Genomic DNA, 8,539 nt, shown 5'->3' with positions numbered 1-8,539 from the left:
AAAACCACATCCTGTCATGTTAACCTTTTTAAAATATCTAGAGATGAATAATAATCGTAATAATATTTGTTTGCACCACCCCCCCATAAGGCTGAGAGGTGGTAGAGTTGTCCAATTTGTATAATGCTTTTTTTATACCACCCCAAAAGCACTTGCTCCTATCTCGGGTTTACTATTTAGTATAAAGAGTTCCGATTTGGGTATATTTAAGAAAGACTCAGCTGTCAAAAGCAAAGAAACTGGGAATGGTGTTTTGACAACCATATAGTGTTAAAGGAAATACTGTAGTCTGAATAAAATTGCTTATGTTCTCCAAAACAAGAGTAATATAAAAACACTTTTTATTTATATGGAAAAGCAAAAGCAGAAATAAATTCCAAAGGTTTCCCTTTCTTTAAGAAATTCTGAGAGAACTGCAGTTGCCATCTGTTAAGGGTTGGGAATTGAGCAAGGAACCACATTTAGGGGGGAAAGAGAAAAAAAAGACCAGGAAAGTCTGTGTCTTCCATTCACCCTTTCTCCCTCCCTCCTCCAAAGTCACCCCCCCCCCCCCCAGCTCACCCCAGTTAGATTTGCCCAGAAGAGGCCATCAGGATCCTCTGGCCTCCTAGCCCCCTCCCGCGCCGTGGGCCTGTTAACCCGGAGCAGATTTGGGAGGGGAAATGTGGCTAATATCTCTAGCAGCTGTCAGAGGAGGGACCTTCCTTCAAAGGGACGGGACAGGGATCTTCCACCAGTTCCCCATTAGTCCTGCAGGCCAGCAATTTGATAAGGAGCCCGCGCCTCCGCTGCAAGTTGCCACCGCGTCCGAAAGGCCTGTGCCTGGGCGTCTGCATGCGCCCAGGGGCCTGTGCTTTGCAGCCACCGCCTCCCGACGGCGCCCACCGAGCCGGGTGGGTGCGAACGGACGGGCGTCGGGGACCCCGGGAGGGGGCCGGGCAGGGCCGCCCTGCCCTCGCCGGGCCTTCCCCGCGAGTGGGCACGTTAGGCGGAGTAGACAGACGTCCAATGGGTGGGGGCGGTGGAGCGGGAGGGTGGGCACCTCACGCTTGCAGCCATGAACTCGGGGCGTCGAGCGCGGCCGTCGGGCCGGGCGGGGAGGGCGCCGCGGCGCAGGGGACGCGCGCGTCTGATGGGGGAGGCCGGTCGGATGGCGCAGAGAATGGAGGCCGTCGGGGCAGCGTTTGAAGGGAGGTTTTAATATTAATAGTTTCGGTGTAGAGACAGAAGGGAGATTGCGTCTACGGCTCCTCGGGGCAGACTCTGGGTGACAGCGATGATGGATGATCCAGCAGAGCCCCAGCGCTCCTCCCCTCCAGCCCCAACGGTGTCAAAGCTACTTTAGTTGAAGCTTTGGAAATAAAATAAATAAACAGCACCCCCCCCCCTTACTCTTCACGCACCTCCACCCCGCACCCCCGCTTTCCGACATCGATTTATGGATCATTATGAATCAATTACTGCTCTCAATACTTTCCCATTGGCTTCAATAAAAACAGTCAGAAGATGAGAACATGGGGTTGGGGGGGGTTCTTTTTTTTTTTTTTTTCCGCAAAATCTATTATCTCCTAATCAGAGGCACCGGGTTAGGAGGTGAAGAGAAAGGAAGGGGTCGTCCAGTAAATAACTGGAGGAAACGCTGGGGGTGGGGAGGTGGGGGGCGCGTCGCCCAGCTGCTGTCTTTGTTCAGATGGGTTTGGTTTGTTTGTTGCTTATTTGGGGTGGGTTTGTTTTTTTGTTTTTTGTTTTTTTTGAAGGCGGGCCCCGCGTGAGAATGAGACGCCCACAGGTTTTGCCGCCCGATTCCCGAGCTCCTCGGAGAACCCCGCGGACCGCGCGCCTCGGCCAACGTCAGGCGGCGGGGGGCGCGCGGGGGAAGGTGCGCGGGGCCCGACGTCTGCAGCGCGGGGTTTATACTTTGTTGCGAGCCACTGAGCGAGGGGTCTGCCGCCGGGAAGGGGGGCGCGCCCGCCCGCGACGCCCCCCGCGCTCCCGCCGGGGGCTGTTTTTGTCGTCGGAACCGGTTTGGACGCGGGACCCGCGCCCCCGCCCGCGCCCCCGCCCCCCGCGGCCGCCCCGGGCTTTTCTTCCCTCGGCGGCCCCTTCCGCGGCGGTGCCCGGGGTTCTCTAGGTGTTTCTATGACTACATTGTGTGTGTGGGAGGGTCAGCTGTGGGGGTTGCCCGCGAGAGGGCCGTTCCTGGGCGATCATTTATCAATGTCACCCACATAATGATTCTCTCTGCAGCCTCCTATTGATGAGGATAATTACATTAGCTCAGAGTGACTGATCAATGAAAGACCACCACACAAAAACTTCTTTACTGCTCCATAATACCAAAAACCGATACAGAAATAACATAGAAAAGCCTGATTTTTCTTTCCCTTGCCTATCCACCAATGGATTCTGCAACAGCCCCCCCCCCCCGCTTTCCCCCCCGAAAAGGCCGGCGGGGGGGGGGGGAGTAAAATAAGAAAATAGACCCAGGTTTGTTTCGTTTCAAGGAAGATGCAGTTTTGCCCGTGAATGCATTTTCTAAAATGTGTTGGCTACATTCCTTCTTTGGTAAAGAGTAGCAACGGATTTGCTAATGTGAGTTGCTTTTAGACTGGTCTGTGGTTTTCCGTTCTTTTTATTTGTTTCCTCCCCTTTGGGCATCTTTTTTTTTTCTGTTTCAAAAAAAAAAAAAGAGAGAGAGACAATTCTTTTTATAAATAACTGGAAAAGGAAATTACTCTAGGTTTTCTCTCTCTCCTTTTTTTGTAAAGCGTTCGCCTCAGTCGGGTTATCTTTTGTCTTGATCACTTCATAAAGTAGCGCAATTAAAGATGCGGTGCTGCGCGGGCGCGAAGGGCGGACCCCCACGCGGCGACGTCCGCACGCGCTCGCCTCGCCTGGAAGTTCGCCGCTAAATTACGATTTTGCTTTTTCTAGACCTCAAAATCAATATTTTCTCAATTAAAGAGAATGTTAATGCTTTACTTGCGAGTCGTTAAAGGCGCTGTAAGTTTTACTGGGCTGCTTCTTGGCTTCGGAGTAGACGCAGGAGGCCGGCGGGTTCTCGTGGCCCGTCCCTGCCCTGGACCATCCAGTGTGTCAGAGCAAACGCAGGCGACAAAGGTAAGGAGGGTTCCCGCAGGGGCCGGGCGAAGGGTGGGGGCCCGCCAGGGAGCCCTCCAGCGCCAGAGGCCCTTGTCTCGAATACGTTCACCTCTCCGTGTCCCACCTCCTCAAAGGGACAGAAGTGCCCCTTTTACTTTAGTATTTCTCGGAGAGGAGCACGGTCCACTCCCATCTGCTCTGTGATGGTCAGGAAAGAAGCTGCCTTTGGGGAGCCTTCTAAACTTTTGCCAATGTCCCCACCACACACACACACACACACTTTTCTCTTTTCTTTCCCGATGTCGTCAAAATTTAACTCCCAACTGGTTCTTTCACAAATTCTGCCGTATTTTACGTGTTGTGGCCTCTCTGTCAGAAGGCATTCCCCACCCTCAAGAGCCCTCAGTGTTTACAGATGTTTTCTCCTTCCACACATCCCACCTAGTAAAAGTTCCCGCAGAGAATTCACGGTGGTGTGTTAATAGCCCAGGTCTGCTACCGCTCCCTCCTGCAAAGCTGAAGCCTGGTGAGGTGGAGCGTGGCCCTGAACCCGCACTGGGGAACGGCACTGCGCCGCCCCGGCCCGCAGAACCCCAGGACCTGAGAGTCCCAGGCCCGGGGACTTGGTGGGAAGCAGGGTGGCGAAACTTTCAGAATGTGAGACAGAGGAGAGACTAAGAAAATGAAGCTAGAATGGAGCCTAATAAGAGGGGAAAAAAAAAAAATAGGGCTAGGCAGAAAAAAAATGAGCCTTTGGGACCTCTTTGTAATTTAAAAAGAAATAATAATGAAAGGGAATTGAATACCTAAGACTTCCTATTAATTTTTTTTTTTCTTATGCCCCATGTCTGCTTAAGAACAAGTCCTCAGAGATGCCAGGAAGGGCCTGCGTTTCCAGATGGAACTACACGCTCACAAAGTTCCTTTGCAGTTCCCCCTACAGTTAATTTGCTGGGAATGAGCAGACCAGGGAAAGGGCTCTGTGTGTGGTGTACCAAGGGCTGAAGTAAGAGTCCGATGGGAAGGGGCACCTATATATAATGAGGCTGCTGTTAGAAGCGGAAAGCGAGGGGCCCTAGAGAAAAAAGCCACACGCCACCACAAAGCCCTTTAAAGCAGTCCTCACCTGCCCGCCTTTCTCTCTCGCTGCAGCACACACTTACGGAATATTATGCACAGGTGGGGGACTTTGCTAGTTCATCATCTTTTGTCTGTAGACCCACCGGATTGATCTCCCTTCCCTTAGATCCCTGACATGTAAGCCTAGATCACGGCCTTTTTATCAAGCGAGTGGGGCTTTGTTAATGTATTTGTACTTTTCTGCTTTCAGTCTAAGTTTCTCGCTTTGGAGGAAGGGGGGGGGTGTAAGAAAGGAGGGGGGAGGGGAGCTTCACACAAAGACTTTAGCTCTCACCAAGCAGGTTTTAAAATAGGAACTTAATGGGAAGAAAAAGGGGAGGAATTGAAAAAATAAAAAAAAATAAAGAGGGGGGTGGTGAGAATGGTCACAACAGGTTTTCTAGTCTGCAAGAGAGGGGATTCGGTGAATATTTTTGCCTTTGAGGATTCTGTTTTCCTCCTATTGAAACATTTTCACATTTTTAATCCTTTCTCAGACAAAAAAAATACACCCCTCAGTATAAATATGACATGGGCCACTGGTAAAAACAGGAACTTAAACTCTGCTGAGCGAGGAGGGGGTTGCGGGGAGGGGAGAGAGCCCTTTCTGATTAATAACTAGCAGGGTAATGTTGAGGGCTTTTTCTGCCCGATTGCCTTTTTGAATTAGAGCCGATTTCTTCACACTCCAATAGTGCCTGTCTCCTTTAAAATGACTGGCAGATTTGTTTCTCTTTTTTCTCTCCCTGAGACTTAATGATGTAAATTTTCTAATTAGTTAAATCATATCGCTTAGAGGCCTAATATTTGCCGTGTAAGAAATGATCATCCTGATTTGGACCTCTTGAAACATTCTGAGAAATAGCACTTGGCTTTTAGGTTGAGGGAGGAGAGGGGGCGAAGCTCGACGACGGGGAAGCCGTTTAGAGGGGGGAAGGCGCGGCCCCGGCAACACGTTAAATTAAGAGTTGAAGTTGAGCCGGGCTCACACCCCAAGTCCGCTTTTATTTTTCAATCAGCGAAGATTTAATTGGCAGCCCTCAGGCCTGGAGATCTGATATTTTCTCATTAGTTTCTCATCACTAATCTTGAGTGTTAGATTGGCTTAAAGGTTGTCAACATTTGACCAATTTTATTTAAGAAAAAAAAAAAAAAAAACACCAAAAAAACCCCCACCGCGTTATGGCTCCGGGATGTGAGATCTACAAATAAATCCTGCTTGGATCAGCGGAACTAACAGGCGAAAAAAATGTTGACTATTCATCGTCGCATTTAATAAGTTGCATTAATATATATTTCAAGGCTAGGAAGAGAGATTACACATGTGCTGCGTAGATGCAGAGGGAGAGGTGGATGGGGGGGGGTGCGCTGTAAGCAGGGCGCGTAGGTAAAGTGAGACGTAGGTGCATTTGCAACGGAGGGTAAATAACCCAAGTGGAATAGCTGTGGAGGCGCTGCAGTTCCCCCTCCCCTTTCTCTTGCAGTTGCGTGAAACTGCAAAGCCCGTCTTGCAGCTCCGAGCGGCTGGGATGTCTGGTCCAGAGACAACATCAGAGCGCCCCCTGCTGGCCAGTGGAGCAGCGCGCCGCGGGCCAGCCCCCCGCGAAGCACACCGTGTTTTTTTCCTGCGCGCCCCCGCCCCCCTCACCGGCTCCTTCCACGGCGCCCGCCTCCGTTCTGCCGCAAAACCCCGCGGTAGGGGAATAGCTTGTCGAGGCTGAACATTTACATGAGTAAGTGACAAAAATAATAATAAAATACGAAGGGACCCCCACTTTCACTTGGCCTCCAGGGAGTAAACTCTCAGTCGACTAGGAAAGGGACCCGTTTCCTATTTCTAAACCTCTTTTTTAATTCTTTGAGTTTTCTCTGTCGGTTGTTTCTGCCGAACTGTAGTAGATTCTGAGTCCAAAGAAATGTTTGTAATAGATGCTGTAGGAGATTTTTTAAAACTGGGTATCTCATGGGGAAGGAGGCCCCATACACAACAATCTAGGGTTGCAGGCTTGCGAAATCAAACTCCAGGGAGGGCGGGCACCGGCGCTATTTCCTGGCAAGTCCCCAGGAACCGCTCTCGGGGTTCAGACAGCTCCTTGTCTTGAATGACCTTTCCTTGCAACGCAAAGAAATACCGGCTCCTGTCTGATTTTATTTCAAAATAGAGAACGTGCTTAAAAGTTGAAACAGCCCTTCCTACCTGCCTGCCTACACGCACACGCGCGCACACGCACACACAGGTCTTCCCCCGCGTGTTCCTGTCCCTTCCTTCTCAGTTTTGCTGGAAACGGAAGGGCTAGCTCACAGTGCTCCAAAATAAGCCTCTGGCACTTGATCTCACTCCGGGGCTTCACCTCAGATGCAAGGTGCGGGGCTGGTCCTTTGAGAGGGTCGGGGTTGTGTTCCGGGTGCTGGGGCGCGCAGCGGCGTCTCCGGGGTCTCGGGTGCCTCTCCCGGGGCGCTCTGACAGCGCGGGAGGGCGCCGGGGCGACGGGAGCGCGGGGCCGCCTGCACCGCCGGCCGCCACTCCTGGGAGAGGCGCTGCCCGAGCTGCCCCGACCTGGGAAAGCCTTCCGATCGCAGGTAGACCCCGTGCAAAGAGTGTAAATCGGCCCCACGGAACGACTTTAGTTTGTGGGCTTGCCTTTTAGGGTGCCGGATGGCGGGATTCCGTGAAAACAGCTCCGAGGAGCGAGGCGCGGGGGCAGGAACCCCGGCGGGGGGGACGGCGGGGAAAAGGGGGTCCCTGGATGTGCCTTCCTTGCCAGAGCACCAGGATGTTCTAGTTAAAAAAAAAAAAAATAGGTTCTCTTTCCCCCCCCACCCCACCCCCACGCGCACCCCGCCTTCTCCAACCCTGCGCCCTGGGCGGCTGCGGGTCGCGCGCGGGGCCCGGCACTCGAGGGGCACAGCGCTCCCGGGGCGAGGCAGAGGCGGCCGGTCCTCGCGCCAGCGAAGCGGCGCCCCAGTCGGGTTGTGTCTGAAGAGTTACTGGGGCTGTTGTGCCAGCCGAGGTGAAGTGAAACGTTTCTACTCCCGAGCTGCTCTCATGCTTTCCTGGTCTGTTCTGAAGTCCAAACTTCACACACACTGGGCTGGACTTTTTGAAAGGTCTCTATTTTTTGACTCAGAAGTGCAGGGGAAGTTAGGTGTCTGCGAGCCACAGTGGTCCATTTAAAAATATCGTGTATAATGTGTGTGTGTAGACAGCCCATTTTATATATTAAAGAAAAAGAAGCGTGAGGGTCCCCGGTTGCAGCTGCATCCAAATACAATTTCCAGGGAGATGCGCTCACAGGTGAAGACGAGGCGGACATCTCCTTGTATTTGTCTCAGTCGGACTTCATGAAATTCGGGGACGCTGACAGTCTGGCCAATGTTCTCAGTAAATTAATGCGAAGGTCCTGAGGAAGGGACTGAGAACACCTCTCGCCATTCATCTTAAAGCACTTGAAAGTATGATTAAAAGAGGGATCACGAAGCATTATCCTCTCAGAGGGCTGTTAACTGTCTCCGCCCCTTGATTGTGGCAACAGAATAAACTCTGCGGCGGGAATGGTGTTTCTTCCTGTTTTCATCTTTGTTTTTGTTTTGCTTTAGGGGCAGAAAGGGAAGCCCAGAGAACCACCTCCGGAGCCTCGTTGGCTGCAGGTAGGAGGCGGCTGTTCACTTCTCATTTCTTCATCGTTCCCTGCGAAGGGAAACAATCGAACGGGGTGTCTACACTGGAAGCGAAGGAAACGCTAACAACAGCAGCGAAGGTGCATTTGTTTTATTTACTTTTTGCCTGAAAAGAGAATTAAAAAAAAAAAATCCACCCATGTAGCAAGTGGAAAGCCGTGGACACGTAGAAGATGTTCCCTCGTCCACGGTCTATTTGCTGACCTTCACCACTGGAATTCGGTAGGCTTTTGTGTCAGAGGGAAATTATGGGAAAGAGACTGAGGTATTTGCCAAGAAACAATATTATTACACTTTCAAGCAGGCTCCACCTGGTTCTGTACTTGAGTGCTGGGAGGGGCGTGTGTGCGTGTGTGTGCACGTGTGTGCGTGTGTGTGCACGTGTGTGCGCACGTGCGCTGTTCTCCCTAGTAAACCTCCAAGCCTTCATTAGACATGGAGAAAGAGGGGTGAGAACCCTACTCCTGGGCATTCTGACAACAATGCCCCTGTGCTCCTAGAGCCCGAGGAAAGGACACCCTGAAAAAAGGCGCACAAGTCTGTGTGTTTCCCTTCAGAGCCCTGGGGTGGGCAGACCTTTCCGAGGCACACACAGTCCTTAGCATTTGAGACCCCAAAATGCTGAAACGAAGGGCGGTGG

At 51.9% G+C, this 8,539-nt stretch overlaps 1 long non-coding RNA gene across 1 annotated transcript; it reads left to right on the top strand.

The window, feature by feature from the left end:
* Nucleotides 1-2,451: 2,451 nt before the first annotated feature.
* On the top strand, nt 2,452-8,205 carry LOC308560781. Its single transcript, XR_013999382.1, has 3 exons — nt 2,452-3,120; nt 5,706-5,954; nt 7,819-8,205. It is a non-coding gene; the product is annotated as an uncharacterized lncRNA (long non-coding RNA).
* The last annotated feature ends 334 nt before the right edge of the window (nt 8,206-8,539 follow it).

The sequence above is a fragment of the Miniopterus schreibersii genome (assembly GCF_964146895.1).
Source record: "Miniopterus schreibersii genome assembly, chromosome: 1".
In the NCBI taxonomy this organism is placed as follows: Eukaryota; Metazoa; Chordata; class Mammalia; order Chiroptera; family Miniopteridae; genus Miniopterus; species Miniopterus schreibersii.
This window is presented reverse-complemented; position numbering and strand designations above follow the sequence as displayed.